Raw genomic sequence first — 16,158 nt, 5'->3', positions numbered from 1 at the left:
GAATATAGATATATTTTGACTTAACAGAATTAGGAATTGGTTTAAAGTAAGGAAACAAAAGGGAGAGGAACACATGGGCCCTTTTCTGGATAAAGAAAGGCTAAGTGTTGATGGAGGAAATAAACAAAATGTTCCCCAAGTGTATTCCTCTTTCACCTTATGGGGGATGACCATTGGTGAGGTCTCATTGAAGAGAAGGGTTAACAAAATTTATCACCTTCTAAGCCCCTCTCTCTACTCTCCTTAAATCCTTTGTTCTGTAAGACTCTGATTCAGGACAGAATGAGTCTCTCTCTCCCTACAGGCCAGAGGCCTAGCACAGAGTAGACTTCCCTTATCACAGCACTCAGAATCCTGGGGGTATTGAAGCCTCAGAAAGACACTGAATAGTGAGAAGGAGGCCTTACTCTGATCTCCAGCAGGCCTTCCATTATTTGGAAAGACCACCCCAAGAAGATGAAGATGTCACACCTCAAGGAGTTTTCTCTAGGGAAACAAGTCCACATTACAGGCTAGGACGTAGAATTCTCTAAAGGAAAGGGACTTCTCTGGAGAAGTTTCCATAGAAATATTTGTGGAGAAGAGTTGGGAAGAGACCCCCTAAATACAATCTAGAATGAGTGCTGCCTCTGGAGACAAAAGGACCTGGATCCAAATTCAGCTCCCCAAAGCTCCCAAGCTTACTACTTGTGTGACAAGACATGTCCTCCCTGGGCCTCAGTTTCCCCGTCTGTAAAATGAGGAGATTGGACTGGATGGCTTCCCTCCAACTCTCATTCTATGATCCTTTGGACACTCCAACTCAACTCCCAGAAAGATCTTACTGATATCTTCCAAGGAAGGGAGGGGCATGAGACCCAAGAGAGGAGGCTCTGCAGAGTACTGGGTGTTTTGAGCAAAGCCCCAGGGGACTCAGTATACTTCAAATGAATATGCTCAGTGACTAGTAATAATTTGGGCTCTGGAGAGATATTGGAGGCCCTTGGCTAACCGAATTATTCTCTTGCTCTGAGCCAACTTCCCTATTTGAGTCTGCTAAAGCTGAGGGTGGAAAGAGCCTTCCTGTAATGAAAGGGTTAATCTAACCACTGAAACTCCCAGCCAGTCATTCAGAGTCTTTGACACCCAAATTTCAGTGACTCCCAGGGCATTTTAGGGGCCTTTTCTCCCCATTCCATTTACTCTGCTCCTTCCTCTATCACTGTGTATATTTTTGCTCACTTCCCAATTCTATTCCTCCTGGTCCTCTCAGCTGCTTTATTTTTCCTTCTTATTCTCTCAAGATATTTTCTTGCTTTCCTCTTGTACATCATGTTTTCTCTCTTTCCCAGGTGCACCCACCCTCACCTTTGTTTTCCTCCATCATTTTCAATCCTTCTCCTTTCATTTCTTCAGTTTTTTGTTGTTCCTGGTTGGTAAGGTAATGAGTGACTTTGGAGAGAGATCACAGAGAAACTTGGGAGAACCTTTTCAAATTTGCATTCCCTCCTGTATCTTCAGGCTCAGATGTTGAAGGATAAACCACCTGTTCCTTCCAGCTGTCCAGTCTGAGCCCGAACACAGGCTCAAAGGATGAGTTGATGTTGGGCAAAAGTACGTAGAAGGTGAATTGTAGTAGGGTCATTGTTTATGCCCCCCTCAAAGCCCAGTTAATGTCCATCTCTTCTGAGTGTCTAGACAGCTTCATTGACCATTCTCAAAGTCCAGAAACTCCTCAAAGACTTCCTTCCCCGATTCATCACTCCCACTCCTCAAATGAGCAGCACAACCCTGAGGGCCCTGAGCCCTAATCCCCTTCTTATAGCATCCTGGGCAGCTTCTGCTTTGAATACTTCCAGTGAAAGGAAATAGAATGGAGGGAATGTTATAAGTCTGAGAGACCCAAATTCAAATCTTTCCCCTAACACTTATCAACTATGTGATCATGGGCACATTACCCAAACTGTTGTGAATGTTAGACTGGTCATCTGTAAAACAGGAAGAGTAATAATAGGTGTAGGGCACACCTCAGAGAGTTGTTGTAAGGTTCAAGTGGGATAATTTTCATCAATTGTTTGGTGAACTTTAAAGCACTATATATGCCTGTTATAACTTCTATTACCGAATAGCAAATTCTCATCCCCCAATTCCTGAAGTCAGCCCTTATGGGTCATCTTTTACCCTCTTGCCCCCTCTCTTCCAGGGCCTCTCAGCCCCCAATTTTTACTTCAAGGCAGGATAATATTTTCAAACTTTAATTTCAAATCCCCAGGGCCCCTTGAGCCTTTGCCCAGCTTGCTATTTTGCAGAATTTCTCTTACAACCGCCCACTCTCCAGTTCTGCTTATTACTCTTGCCCCTGAGTGAGAGCTGACTCACAAGGGGGATGGGGGGGAATTTTAAGCTATTTCAAAACCTTTACCAGAAAATTAGGGGTTTCATGTAGCCCTTGTTTATAAAAAGAATCTCCCCAAAAAAGTCTTTAAAAATTCACATGTGTATGGAAAGAGTTAATAGGTTGACTGGTGGGGACCTTCCAAGGCTGGAGAAGAGTTGGTCTCCCATCTCACCCTTTGTATGTCTTGTCTGAAGCGAGCAGGTAGTTGCTGAAGCTTGACTAAGGTTCATAAAATCCTAGAACTAAAAAGGATCTTAGAGGTTATTTAGTCTAACCTCTTTAGTTTACAAATGAGAAAGCTGAGGGGCCCAGAGAGATGAAGCAACTTATTTAAGATCACAGAGCTGGCTGAACAGATTACAAGCCAGGTCTCTTGATTCCCATCTCCGGATGCTTTCCCCGAGTATATACTGCCCACCTATCTCTTCTCCCTGAATTCACATGAGGAATGATTGAATAGCAGAAGCATTGTTGCTCCATGGTGTTGAAATTTAGAGGAAATTATTTCCCCTCTCCCTTCCCCAATAGCTGATTTTTTTCTTAATGACTTCTGTTTTTGTGACACCGTGGATTACAAAATTGATGTGAGGGTAGTCACTCTGCTTGCCCAAAGGACCAAAACTGTGAGCTGACTAAAGTTGGGAAGGACCCCACAGATCATTCAGCAGGTCTCAGAGTAAAATCAAAGTCTTGGTACTAAATTGCTGTGAACTCCTTCAGGGCTGGGCCCATTGCTGTGATTTGTAAATATTCACCACCACATTAAACAGAAATCTGAGAGAGAAGCAATTGACTGACACCCTGTACCAGAGAACTGAATCTGTAAGCGATACACTGCTTATGGCTAAATAGGATACAGCAAGGTTATCTAGTAAAGGTACTGAGGTTTTGACCAGAACTCAGAACTAGAGTTGACAGTGATTTGGAATCATAGAGTTGGAACTGTCCTTAAAAACCATCTTTCCCGATTCCTAATCTTGATGCAAGAAATTCTTCCACAACTTCCAGACTATACTTGAATATTTTCAACAAAAGAATGTTCACTCCTTCCCCAAATATACCATTCCATGATTGGATAATCCTAATTGTTAAAATATACTTCCCTAGGTTGAGTTAAAATTATCCTCCAACCATTGGTTCCCATCCTCTCTCTTAGTACTATACAGAACAAATCTAATCCTTCTTCCATGCAATAGTCTTTCTTTTTTTTTTAATTATAGCTTTTTATTTACAAGATGGGTAATTTTTCAGCATTAACAGTTGCAAAAACTTTCCCCTCCTTCCCCCCACCCCTTCCCCCAGATGGCAGGTTGACCAATACATGTTAAATATGTTAAAGTATAAGTTAAATACAATATATGTATACATGTCCATACAGTTATTTCATGCAATAGTCTTTCCAATATTTGTGTTGCCTAAGCCTTCTCTTCTCCAGCAAAGCATCCCCATTTGTACAAGAACCAGATAAGAAGTGCAGGGAGGGTCCTACTCTCATGTAAATTTTATTTGGAAACTCAGTCAAGTAAAACCAGTAGCTCCCAGTGATGCTGCTTTCACCTTGCACAAATTCAGCCCCATCTTTGTTCTACAGAGTGACTCTGGCTGTGTAATTCTCAATATGGAACCACAAGGCCTACTTGAACCCCTGCTAGAATAGGATAAATTTTGATGATTTGCAGAAGGGGAGAGGAGACTGCAATCTTCTTTTTCCCACCCTGGATCCATTTTCTAGTGCATTTGGGGTAAAGGTAAAAGAAGGTCTAGAAGATGGAGGTCTTGGAAGGTTCTCAAATAAAAAATAAATATAAAGTCCTTCAGCTCAGTTCTGTCATCACAGATAGATGGATAATTCCCAAAGTGAGGGAAGAATAAAATTGCAGCTAACTACCATGCTAGAAAGGAAGTCAGGTCTCTAGGAAGATCTGAATTTTCTGCATGAAATATTGATCTGGTAAGTAGGCAGTTTGGAGCTACTACAGCACCTAGCACAGTACCTTGTAAAAATACTTGTTGAATTAAGTTGAATTTTCAGGGAAAAATGGACTTGGAAGCCTCTGTACTACCTGGAAGAATAGATCAGCAAAAGAGTGAGCAGAGGCCATCTGGGCAGGTAAGTGGAACAGTGGATAGAGCACCTGACCTGTAATCAGGCTTGGACCTCATCTTTATTAGTTCAAATCCTGCCTCAGAGATGTCACTAGCTCCATGACCCTGAGAAAGCCACTTAATCCTCAATTCCTCATCTGTAAAAAATAAGCTAGAGAAGGAAAACCACTCCATTACCTTTGTCAAGAAAACTCCCCAAATGGGGTTATGAATAGTCTTAAACAACTCAACAACAACTAGGAGCAATCTCAGAAAAAGAAATTGAACAAACCTTAAATGAGCTTCCCCTATGCAAAACTCCAGGGCAAGACAGATTTACACAAAAATGCCATCAAACATTTAAAGAACAGTTAGTTAATTTCAATATTACATAAACTTTGCAAAGATAAGATCTTCCAAAATTCCTTCTCTCACACAAATATGGTCTTAATATCTAAGCTAGGGTAGGGTCAGAACAGAGAAAGAAAATGATAGGCAAATGTTCTTAATGAACATTGATTACAAAATTTTAAATAAAATATTAGCAAAGAGGCTATACCAAACATTTTAAAAATAGCATCCACTATGAACAGGTTGGATATACTGAAGGATATACTTGAGAATAGAATTGATTCCACATTTGGAAAATTATAAATATAATAGATCATATTATTAGTATGATAATATTGGTCTCTAGTCTTTGGTTAGATCTTGATAATATAAGATTAATAAAAATCATATAATTGTTTCAATTGCAGAAAGCTTTTTAACAAAATACAACATCCATGTCTGTTAAAAAGAAATACTAGTAAATAAATGTACTTTTACATAGCATGTCAAGAAGTATCTACCTAAAACCAAAAATCCATCTTATGCATAATAGGGGAAAAGTGGAGGCCTTTCTGAAATGATAAGGAGCTGACTTTTGTTATAGTGGAAGTTGACTGGCTTGATCAATCAAATGAATCAACAAGCATTGACTAATTGCCTCTTATGGGTCAAGTATTGTGCTAAACACCAGGACTAAAAAGACAAAAATGAAACAATTCTTGCCTTCAAGGAGCTTAAAACTATCAGGAAGAGCAACATGTGCAAATATTTTTGCTGAGCAGTTTTGCAGTTGTGTCTGACTCTTTTTGACCCCATTTGGGGTTTTCTTAGTAAAGGTACTAGAGTAATTTGCTGTTTTCTTCCTCCAGCTCATTTTTACAAATGGGAAAACTGAGACAAAGTTAAGTGCCTTGTCTAGTGTCTGAAGGCCAGCTTTGAACTTAGGAAGAAGCATCTTCCTGACTCTAGACCAGGCACTTTAACCACTGTGCCACCTGGCAAATATTGGTGTATATATAAAATAATGCAAAGTAAATACAAGGTAATTTTGGTGGGCTGAGTTCTAGGGCCTAGAGTGATCAAGGAAGAGTTCACGTAAGAAATGGTGCTTTAATGGAAACTAGGAATTCTGGAGACAGAATGGGAGAGGAAGTACATTCCAGCATGGCAGACAGCCTGTGGAAAGGCAAGGCAATCAGAGATGGAATGTTGCCTGTTCAGAAAATCAAGATGGACAGTTTGGCTGGATCATCGCGTATTGTGAAGGGAAGTAATTTGTAACAAATTTTAAAAGGTAGTCTGGAATCAGGTGGTAAAGGGCTTTAAATGTCAAAAAGGGGAATTTTAAAATTTTGCCCTCTAGGCCAGAGGGAACCACTGCAGCCTGTTGAGCAGAGATGTGATCTAGTTAGCTTAGTAATTTAGGAATATGACTTTGATAGCTATTTGGAGAATGGATAAATGACAGAAGAGATTGAAAGCGGGAAGACCAATAAGGAGGAGGCTGCAAAAATCTCAGCTAGAGGTGGTGAGGGTCTGCACTAGGGTGGTGGCTGTTTGAATAGGGACAAGGGAACCTCTGAGAACTTATGGGATATATGGGGTGAATCTGTCAACTAACAAGTATTTACCAAGTGTCTACTATGTGCCATTCACTATGTCAGGCCCTGGGAATACAAATACAGAGCAGCTCGGCTCTGCTTGGGTAACCGGAGAAGTGGTGATGTCCTTGACTGAAATCAGAAGTTGGGAAAATGGGTAGATTTGGGGTCAAAATTAATAGGTTCTCTCTTGAACTCTTATATACCTATGGGTATATAAAGGTGAAAATATTCAATAGGCAGTTGGAGAACTCAAGAGAGAGGTTAAGGCTAGATATATAGATACTGTAATCATATGTGTAGGGATGACCATTGAATCATGGGACTTGATGAGGAGGGGGAGGAAGGGAAAGAGGGAAGAGAGGCAGAGAGAGAGAGAGAGAAAAAAAGAGAAGAGGAGGTAGAGGGAAAGAGAAAGAGGTGAAAGAGAAAGAGAGAGGAAGAATAGAGGAACTAGGGTAGAGGCAGAGGGCAAGAGAAGGATAATGATCTCAGTCAAAGGACCCTGAGGAATGGAGATGAATCATGAGAAAGCAATATCACAAAAATCCAGAAAGGAGAAAATATCTGGACGGAGAGAGTGGGCAACATTGCCAAAAGCTGCAGAGAGGTCAAGAAGAATTCAAGAGGTCATTCTTCTTGACCTCAAACCCCCCTCCTCCCCTCCAGCCTCAGTTTCTCTTCTTCATTCTCTTAAAGAAATCCCAAAAAGTATTTCCATCGTATCATAAGACACAGAGTTCAGAGGGACCTGGGAGATTCCAACTTTCTCATTTTACTGATGAGGTTCCTAAAACTACAAAAAGGTGAAATCCTGGGCCCTGGGTCATGGAATTGAAAGTGGCAGATCCAAGATTCCAACCTTGTTCCTCTGATCTCAAATCCAGCACCTCACTTGCTTCCAGGACTTTGTCCATCATTAAGGCAGGCTTTTACCTTGTCTCTTTGACCCTTGACTTGTTCATTCCTGAAAAGTGAAAAGTAGAGTGTATGTGGGAGAAACTGGGGGGAAAGGGACCTTAAATCATAAGTCCATTTTACTGCAGGGAATCCTGAGGCATGAGGGACTATCCAGAGTCTCCGTTATGGGCAGTATAAGAGAGATGGGTTATGATTCTACAGAGTCTTTATATATTGGTCCATTTAATGTGTTCAAAGTTTTAGTGCTATTATGTTCCTACCCTCAGGCAGCTTCTTTTAGATTTCTAATGCATGTATGTGGCTCTGTGTGTGCAAATACATGGCAACAGGAATCCCACTTACTGTGAATCCTTGCCAGTCACTTCCCCATTATGAAAGGAAATGTAAAACAGAGGGGTGGGCTTGGACTCCCTGATTTCTGAAGCCCCTTCAGTTTTTACTCTTATAATTCTGTACATTTGGTAAGTGTGTACATACCTATGGGTTTGTACATGGATGCATGTGTGTGAAGGCAATGAGAACAGAGAGGAAAAAGATGAGCTCAGCCAGAACATCTGGGAGAGGGGTACCTTCTCCACCATCCAAAAGGCAGCTCCCTCCCTGGCTCTCCTAGGCTCTAAGCATTTCAGAGCCACTTGTCAGGAGCAGCATGTTTGCTGCATCTCAGAGTCAGAGATAGAGGAAAGGTATTAGAAAGTAAGTCTTCAAGGGGATGTGTGCTCCTAAAAATTGAGCTAACCCCAAAACATCCATCTCTGATACTGAAAGCTTCAGTTCTGATATTAGTAAGGCCCTAGTGCTCATCTGGGGAACAAGGCATAGATCAGTAGTAATACCAGTCCCACCCCCCACAAAAGCTCAGTGTTCCAGTAAAGAAAAGGTTAATTACAGGGTCTTGGGATGAGTCATAAGTCTTCTCCCCACCCTCTCCCAACCCCAAGTAATTCCCAGTGCTATTTTTATAAAAAAAGGATTATTTTTTAATAACAAAATCAATTATCCATATTACCTTCCCAACACTGAACCCTCTCTTTTTATAAAAAATGTCAAAATTTTAATGTTTCAATCAAATATAATTCAGTTGAAAGATTAGATGTGGAAATATAAAATCCTTTTAAGTGCTATCGGTTTCAATATGATGTTCAATAACATGAGTTGTTATTGAACCCTTTCTTCGAAGAAAGAAAATTAACACCAAGGATCAAGCAGTCACATCTAACAGCATAGAGTCTTACCTTTCTATATTCCATTTTCTGTGTTCCAGAACCAAGATGGAGTCTTACCAGAGCTGGCTACATTTTAATTACTCCTTATATACATTATTTTCTTGGTTCTACTTTCCTTGACTATTATCAGTTTACCTGACTTGTCATGTTTCTCTGAATTCCTCATTTCTTCCCTGCTTTTCTTCTCTTGATGTACCTCGCCCAAGGTCCTGATAGAGAGAGGCCTTTAGATAATCAAAGGACTATGCCAAATGTTGTTGGCAAAACTCTGATAGGGAAAGGGTAGGGACTTTCCCCATGCTGTCTATGGCTGCCCCATGCTCAAGAATATTCAGCCCTATGTGTTGGGTGGGACAGTGGACAAAGCTTGGGGCTTTGAGTCATCTTCCTGAGATCAAATCTGGCCTCAGCTGTGAGACCCTGGCCTAGTCACTAAACTCAGTTTGCCTCAGTTTCCTAATCTGTATAGTGAAGGATCTGGCTTACACCCCTTCCGGCCCTGTAATTGTATGAGGAGGGGGTCTGGAAGGCTCCGGAGAAGAAGCTGTGGGCCAACCCCCTTCCCTTCCGGTCTCCCCATCTCTCCTCCCAACCACCTCACCAACAGGCCCGAAGATGTCGCCGACCAGAGCTGGAAAACACCATTGCCAGACAGAAAGGTTTTGGTCCTTCTGAAAAAGGCTCTGGCATTTTGGGGAGGGGGAATGCGAATTAAGTCACTTCTTCTGGGGAACGGACTTTCTTGTAAAACAGGGGGGGAATCAGTCTGTTTGGGGCTCACTTGGAGCACCTCCTTCGGCCCTTGTTGACTCCGGAGGAGCTCCAGGGAGGAATTCCTCCCCCCTCTCCTCCCTTTCCCCAAAGCTATGCTGCATTTCCAGACAAGATGCACAGCTGCTGCTGAGCTGTGACAACTTACTCCCGATGAAGCCCGCAGCTGTTTGGATTTCAACCCTGGAATCCGAGGGAGGTGTTTGGAACACTTGGAGAGCATTCTGTCTTCACCAGCAGGGACAAGGCGGCCTGGGCCAAGAGGGGCTGAGTCTGAGGAAGGCTGAGGAGGAACTTTCCTCTCCATCCATTGATACAGTTCATTTCAATTCAACAAACATGTCTTAAGCCCCGGCTTAGGGGATTACATAACCTCTCGGTGCGCTAGGCAACTTTCTAAGTCAGTCTCAGAGAAGGTGCACACCTGCCTTGGGAGCTAGAGTTTCCTTACCTGGAAGTTCCCCTTACAGGTGAAATCCCCTGTCCAATTCCTCGGCCCAGCCCCATCCGTCGCCTGGCACTGCAAGGTCCTGCCCTAGGTCCTCAAAGTCCCAAGTCCCTCATTTCAGAGTTTATGTCTCCCCAAGAATATAACTCACACACACACACAAATGCCCACCGTGGCGTGAGGAGGAAGGGGATCAGGAAAAGCTTCCCTGACAGTTTGGCTAGGTTAGGTTAGTCAATAACCTGGGGGACCCTAGCTGTGACAGGAGGTCTTGACAAGACACCCTGAGAAAGAGGCTTCTCCAGGTGGGGAAACTGAGGCAAAAAGGGTTGGTGACTTGCCCGGTGGCGCCCAGGAAGTGTCTGGGGCTGGATTTGAACTGGAGCTTTCCTGACTCGGTCCTGGGCACTCTAGCCACTGAACCACCGAAATTGTGGAGGGAGGAGACTCCTGGACTCAAAGGAGAAAGGGAGAGCATGAGCTTAGCAGGAAGCCTAGGGGAAAGTGTGAGATTTGTCGTCTGGGACCTGGGTTCGAGTTCTGGCTGGGTCACTATTTATGATTAAGGCGGGTCACTTGCCCTAATTCTTAAGGGACCCCATCGGCCTCGGCCCCCCTGCACCCCCATCAGTTCTTCTCTTCGTCTGTCTGGATAATCCTCACCAACGCCAAAGGCTGGATCTGCATCTGTCTCTCTTCCCTGGCGCAGGGACGTTCACCCTTGGCCTTTCTGGATCCGGGGGGAGGGAGGGGGAGAAGGGGCGCTGCCCTCCCCGGCCCCTTTTCTCTCTGGAAAGTCTCCCAGGCCCCCCAGGCCCGCACCACCAGCCCTCTCCCTTTCTGATGTAAGCCGATATTTTAATTCTCTTACAAGGAATGGTGTTTAGAGAAATGACTTAACTGGATTACTCATCTTCTGTAATAACTTGGCCCCGCTCCGATGCTATTCCTAGATGTGACGCTGGCTGCTTTGATTCTTTCTCTCTCTCTCTCTCTCTTTTTTTAAACCGAGAAATTACAGCCATGTGTACGACCGGCCCGGCCCCACCCCCGTCCTGCGCTCCACACCCCGAGGCCTGCAGGTATTCTGGGAAATGTAGTCTGGCCTGGGACAGGTCCTGGCTCGCCCAAAGCCCGTCTGGCCTGGCCCGAGTCCTCGCTGCCTGGAAGGTGAGCGAGAGATGGAAGGAGGAGGGCAGGGGAGCTGGGGGGGAGGGGCGAAGCTTTGGGGTGCCGGCCTGTAATTCTGAGCCCACCTGTGTGACCTCTCCCTAGGCCTGTCATGAATAATCTCCGTGTCACCTTTGAATCTATGATCCTGTGAAGGGGGGCCGGGGATAGAGAATGGGGGATTCCGGGGGGAGGAGAGGAAGCCGGTAATTATTCAGAAGACCCAGGTGCTGGAGAGTAAAACTGGAAGGGAGCCCCCGAGTCGTCAATGAGCGATTTATTAAGGGTCTATTATACCTATATCAGGTACCCCAGGACCTGCTGGGAAGACAAAGAAAGGCCAAAAATTTTTTCTCCAATCGCTTTCCACGAAAGGAGATTTCAAAGGATTTAGAATCAAAAGAACTCTCATCAACTGAGTCCAATCCCCTTATTTTGCAGATGGGGAACCTGAGGCCCAGAGGAAGGAAGTTACCCGTCAAGATAATAAGGAGAAAAGTCAGGATTAAAACTCTGAGTGGGGAGCGCACAGAAGTGAGGGGAGACTTGAGATAAAAAGGGCTGTAAATTCCAATTTGTTGGGGAATTGAATGTCTGCCCTAGGATGGTCCAGTCCCATCAGCAGAGGAGCTCTCCTTCTGGAGCGGTGGGTTTTAGAACCCAAGAGGAGAGTGGGGAGATTGGGAGAGGCAGCCTTTGTCATGGGGCAAAGCCCTGCTCGTCCCTCCATCCCTACAGCTCTCCTTGACCCCTTTCTACCATATCACCCTACGGGGAAACTGATCCTCGGAATTCTGTCCTCTGACTAGCAGTGGGAGGTCTCCTCCCCCTCCCCCAGGGCACCTCTCAACCAAGACCCAAATAGAATCCCTGCTGTCCAGCATTCCCTGGAAAAAACCAGAATCAGGGAAAATTCTATGGGAAAGGAGGAAGGATGGGGTGAGACACTGCAAACCAGTCTTGGAATTCTGAAGATCAAAGCATCCTTGGCCCCCATTTGCCTCCAGGCTCATGGTATGTTGAGAATACTGGGTTTGGAGTTTAATCCCAGCTCTGCACGTTTTAATTATGTGACTTTGGACAAGTCATGGCCCTTTTCTGGGTTACATTCTCCTCCTCTGTAAAATGGAAGGATTAAACTGTACGGTCTTTAAGATCCCTCCCAGTTCTAAATATTGGAGAGATTTGGAAGATCACAGCAACTGGGGAACAGTTCTCCAGCTGGGAGAAGATTTTGAGGCGTTTGCCATGAAATCTGTGTTGATTGCACTGCCCAGTGAGAAGATATCATCACAGGAGCTAGTGTTTCAGACCTATTTTGAGAAGTTCACTCAAAATATCAAATGATTTGCATGGAATTTACTAGTGGTGAGCAGAATCTTTTAGGTCAGAATGAATTAGAAAGTCCCAGCTCCAGTGCTGAGCATTTAACAGCTGCTCAATAAATCTATTTAACATAGACTATTACAGGCTACTCAAAACCCCTTTTCACACAAGAAATATTCATGTGATCCTTGCTATATGAAATAGGTATACAAATAAAATATTTATTGATAAAAAACCAAAATTTCACAATTCCCACATTAAGTTACGAGACCCCACCCATATGAGGTTACAACCCACAGTTTAAAAAACTTTGGATTATTATAGCTTTAAGGGACCTTAGAGGTCATTGCTAAATCCATTTTCTAATGCAATCCATTTTACATGAAAAAACTGAGGATAGAGAAATGAGGTGACTTTCACTGTAGTATAGTAGGGAAAGCACAGAATTTGATGCCAAAGGACTGGGGCTCAAATGCTGGATCAACTACATTTGTAATCGTGGCTACGTTGCCAATTCTCCTCTAGCCTTAGTTTTCCTAATTGTAAAATGAAGAGGTTATACTAGATCACCAAATTTAGGATACAGGCTAGCAAGTTGGAACTCGGATCTCCTGACCCCCAGGTTAGTTGTTTAATAGCAGTAATGTCAACAGATATTTGTTTACTAGCAGAATTTGCTAGGGGTTATTCTAAGAACTGGAAATACAAATAAACATAAGTAGAAACAAAGACAATGTCCCTTCGTACATTCCAATGGGGGAAGACAATATATAAAAGTAGGGTAAGAAGGAAGGGTATGGTGGAGAAACCTAGAGAGGCTTGAAGTTTTTGGCTGACCTGGATGCTTTCCTTAAAATGAAGTAGACAGGTCTTTGAGGGGAAAGACTGTTTAGTTTTCATCTTTGTACAGGTGTGTGTGTGTGTGTAGAGAGAGAGAGACTGAGACAGAGACAGCAAAACAGAGAAAGAGTAAGAGGAAAGAGAGAAAGAGAGATGGAGAAGAAGAGACAGGAAGACAGAAAGAGAGAGAGAGAGAGAGAGAGAGAGAGAGAGAGAGAGAGAGAGAGAGAGAGAGAGAGAAGGGAGGGAGAGAGGGAGAAAGGGAAAAAGAAGAGAGACAGACAGAGAGACAGAGTGAAACAGAGAAAGAGTAAGAGGAGAGAGAGAGGGACAGAGAGGGAGAGGGGAGGGAATGAGGAGGGGGGGAGAAAGGGAAAGAAGAGACAGTCAGAGACAGAGACCCAGAGAGAGACAGAGAAAAGAGACAGACAGAGACAAAGAGAGACAGAGAGAGAGAGAGAGAGAGAGAGAGAGAGAGAGAGAGAAATCTAACATGTTAATTAAGCATTTGCTTAACAACTGTTTGCTGAATTGAATTGAGTTCTGACTTTTGGATAAGTGAGTTGGGATTCGATCTCATATCTTTTGGCTCCCAGACCAATTATTCTTTCCAGCACATTTATTTCTTCCCCTCAGTGCCTGCCCTTACCCTTCCATATTCACTCCCAGTGATCCTTTCTTCATCCCTGGAAACAAGATGGAGGGAAATCTCTTTCTATCCAAGGATCAAGGAGGAGAAGAGGGTAGAGAGAAGCCAGGGGACCCTGAAGGCCTGTCCTGGGCAGTGGGGGTGGTGCTGGGGAAGCAGATCAGGAAATACAGAGCGTCCAATACAGCCTACAGACTTCCCTGGTGATGAGGTTTCACAACCCTGGATTGTGAATTCTTTGTCGGGAAGTTGTGCAGCCTCAGTAATCTGGACCTCACCCCTCCACCCCTACCCCTACCCCTTACCAAGTCCCCGGGGGACACAAGATATTCTTGAAGTTTTAAAAACAACAACAAGCCCCAAAAAAGTCGTTCGGACCCATGAGCCAATTTTTCCCATTCCTGAGAGCTGATGCCTTCTATTCAGGGACTTAATTGTTTTCCATGAGTTGCAAATGCCTCCCGAAAGTTGCCTTTCCTGGAGAGCGCAGGGACAGGCACACTGGGAGGGGCTGTTCAAAATATTTCCCTGGTTCCCTTTCTCCTTTGAAAAGAAAGTCCCGAGGGCCACTGGCAAACAAGCCGAGCCTGGGAACAAAGCTGCCTGGGGCTGGAAACTAGGCTTCCAAGTTCTATTTCCAGAGCACACTGGGTACTGAAGTGCAAGAAAAACATAGCTTCCGATCCTCCTCCCTGCAACCATCTCTTGCACATCTCGGTTTCAGTCGGGAAATTGGGGCTGTTGGCAAAGAATGAAATCCAAGCCTTTGACATGGAAAATCAGCTTACATGGGTCTGCGGGAGGATTTCAAAGCACCAAATGGAGAGGGACCATCTTAATGTTCCCCTGGGGAGAGGGAAAAAAAGGCGGGGGTATAATGGAAAGCATGATACTGCAGAAGGCAAGAGACTTGGGTTCTAGTCTCAGCTCTGCCTGTGGGAGCCTGTGGGCTGACTGACAGTGGGATGTTGGGCAGTAGGTGACTGGACTGGAGGGTCTCTTCTAGCTCTTGAGTTTAGGATTGTAAATCACTTCAACACTGTGGACCTCAATTTCCCCATATGGAAAGTGAGAGGGCTGCTGTAGTACCATACAGTGGAGCATATGATTTCAAATTCTGGTTTTCCCATTAATTACCTCCTTGTGTGACCAAACATCTCTGAACCTCAGTTTCCTCATCTGTAAAATGAGGAGATTGATATGAACTTGAAGATCCCTTCCAGCTCTGTGATTCTGTGGTTAGATAATCTCTGAGGTCCTTTCCTTCTCTAAAATAAAGTCTTTCTCATTTCTATTCAGTGGTAGAAACCAGGTTAGGAGGTGACCGCAGGAACTTACCCGGACCATCAGCACTGTGGTGAGCAGAACCGAGGCCTGATTCTCAGACTGCAGAGCAGACAGAACACCATGGCTTCTTTCATTTATGAACGGAATTTAGAGTCCCAAGAAGTGTGCTTGAGCCACCTACTCTCTACTACCCTATGACTTAGCTAAGCCACATAAATCCTCTAGATGCCATATTCTTCTTCTGTAAAGTGTAAAGTGTAAACTTGTGCTGATAACCTTTCCAGCAGGAGTGAAGAGAAGAAAGCATTTGGAGACCATAAACTGCTGTGTAAATATGTAAGCTATTGTTATCTTTGTCTCCTCTAGGAACTTTTCTTAGTTCTCTCAAATCCTGATCTCTCTCTTGCCTCCAGGGAGGGTTAAGCAGTCTTCCCTCCTGCTGTAATTTGTCTGAGTGATGGCAGAAGGGTGGACGCTGAATCCCAGACCTGCCAACCTGAAACTTTTCCAAGGGAATGTACAGTCATAAGTTCTTTCACAAAAGAGTTTACATACAATAGATCCTTAACACTTACTGCATGGTTCTCTAGAGAAGACATTCTTAGAAACCCCACTGGTGGCTTTATTCTTCTGTCTTTGGGTGTCCCGGATATGACCAATATCTATAGTTTTTCTGTCTCTTCAAAGATATCAAACCGTTATTACTACTGAAATGATATGATACCAACACAACAAACATTTGTTAAGACCATACTGTTGGCACAGCATCACGCTAAACACAAATTTTAGGCAAGATCCTTCTTCTACCTTCATGGAGTTCCCACTCTGGTGGAAGGATAATCCACAAATCCAGATAACTGTAATATACAGGAATATATTACAATTGGATCAGAGAGGTACAAAACAAAATATGATGGGAGATCCATAGAGGGAATCCATGTTTCCGTAGGATGTTTAAAGAATGATGATGACATGTATAACCTATTTATTAGATTGCTAGTCATCTTGGGGAGGGGAGAGGGAAAGGAGGGAGGGAGAGAGAAAAAAACTGAAATTCAAAATCTTACAAAAGTGAATGTTTAAACTATCTTTACATGTAATTGGAAAAATAAAATGCTATTAAGTAA

Source organism: Sarcophilus harrisii, chromosome 2 (assembly GCF_902635505.1).
Source record: "Sarcophilus harrisii chromosome 2, mSarHar1.11, whole genome shotgun sequence".
NCBI classification, from domain to species: domain Eukaryota; kingdom Metazoa; phylum Chordata; class Mammalia; order Dasyuromorphia; family Dasyuridae; genus Sarcophilus; species Sarcophilus harrisii.
The sequence above is the reverse complement of the archived record's forward strand: the minus strand, read 5'-3'. Positions refer to the sequence as shown.